Here is a 1,984-nt window from a genome sequence, read left to right on the forward strand (position 1 = left end):
TCAGTTGTTGTCAGCATGATTTAAGGTAATAGCAGATTCAGTGAAATCACAGATCCTTTTGAGTATGGCTTGTGATGTTTCCTGGGTCTTCTTAGTTTATTCTGTGAAGCTCACCTTTTAATTACTACTAGCAATGAAAGCCTATAGATAGATAGATAGATAGACAGACAGACAGACAGACAGACAGACAGACAGACAGACAGACAGATAGATAGATAGATAGATAGATAGATAGATAGATAGACAGACAGATAATTTGCAAACTTTAAGGTGCTACACAAATAAGTACAAATCATATATGAGACAAGGCACTCTGGTGAGAATTCAGAATAAGCTGGAAATTAGGAAGGGCTAAAAGAAAAAGACATTAAAATATAAAGAGGGAGCCCTTCAACTGGGAAAGAGTCATTTGGCATATTAGAAAGAACCAAATTCTTAAGTAGGTCATTTGCATAAGAAAAGGCCAGAAAGACAATGACCTTGCTTCTAAGGCACAAATTACAATAATAATATTGTCCCTATTTACTCATCTATATATGATTTCAGAAAGGAATCTGATAATTTTTTTTGTTTGTTTGTTTTGTGACTCTCTATTTCCTTTATTTGTACAAAATAGTGAATAATCGTATCTTGGCTGAGAAAAAAAAATGGTGGTTTATGTTTTAAACAAGTCTTTCTATCTGGAACCATCTATTTTGAAGGCTTGGGACTAGCAGCTTTAGTCCCAGAATCTTTGAGTTTAGTGTCCTTAAGATCAGTGGAGTTGACAGACTTGGGGTCAGTAGGCTTAGCAGCCTTGGAATCACTGGGCTTCATGGCCTTAGAATCAGATTTGGTGGCTTTGGGATCAGAATTGGTGACCTTGGCTTTAGACTTTGCTGCCTTGGGATCAAATTTGGTGACCTTGGTGTCAGACTTGGTGGCCTTGGAGATTTTGGCATCAGATTTGGTGACCTTGGGCCAGATTTGGTAACCTTGGGATCAGACCTACTGACCTTGGTGTCAGACTTGGTGACCTTGATGTCAATGGGCTTAGCAGCCTTGGGGTCAGTGGTTTTGGAAACCTTATAGTCTGACTTTGTGATCCTGGCACCTGGGTGCTTGGTGTTGACCCTAGGGCCTGGACACTTGGTGGCCATCTTGTGGCTAGCATGCTAGGCATTGGCCTTGGAGATTTTAGGCCTAAGGAGCTTGGCTTTGGAGGCCTTAGTCCTCAGAGCATTGGTGGCCTCTGCTGAGGCCTTGATGGCTTTGGCATTATTGTCCTGTATCTTCTTCAGTCCCTTCTTGCAGTGTTTCCTGGCAAAGTGCATGTTTCTCAGAAATTTAGGGTTAGCCCTTTCAGAGACTCATATCTCTGTGATCTAGGCTTCTTAATGTCATTTCTGTGCCATTTTTTCAATTGGTTGTGAATGGTATGATTCATAGATTTAGCCATCTTTATACCGCAGCCTGGGTAATAGGCACTCCACAGACTAGAAGAGGCTAAGAACAAGAGAGAGAGAAAGAGAGCCTGGGAAATGTTAACTGACTGAATTGGGATTGGTCATCTAAGGCAAAGAAGAGAATCTTGTTGGTGGTCAAACCTTTTTTTGCACCTGAACAAGCACCTCCCCTGCCATCTGGGACCTTGAGCCCAAGAATCCAAGAATTATCAGTGCCTCACCATTCCATTGCTTTTTCTTCCGGCCAAACCTTGATGCCATCAGAGAGGGGAGAGCAATCCCTGTGAAAAAGGAGCCCTCTATTCTGCCACCATCAACCCTCATCAATACCACAATGGGCATATTAGTCCAAGTGCTCTAGAAATAGTATGCTCAATCCCATCTCCATACACATATTCTACTGACCTTGCTTCCAGCCAAGAGCCACAGCTATGATCTAGAGATACAATCCTCATGGTGATACCATCTGGCAATTGTTTCTTTAGGTGCTACAGCCCTTTATACCTCAGGAGTCATAGCCACTCAACACAAGGAAAAGG

General features: G+C 42.0%; 1 pseudogene; it reads right to left on the reverse strand.

Moving 5' to 3' along the window:
- Positions 1 to 690: 690 nt before the first annotated feature.
- On the reverse strand, positions 691 to 1,438 carry LOC114049173 (annotated as a pseudogene).
- Positions 1,439 to 1,984: the final 546 nt, after the last annotated feature.

Source organism: Vombatus ursinus, unplaced genomic scaffold (assembly GCF_900497805.2).
Source record: "Vombatus ursinus unplaced genomic scaffold, bare-nosed wombat genome assembly UNPS02014797.1, whole genome shotgun sequence".
NCBI classification, from domain to species: domain Eukaryota; kingdom Metazoa; phylum Chordata; class Mammalia; order Diprotodontia; family Vombatidae; genus Vombatus; species Vombatus ursinus.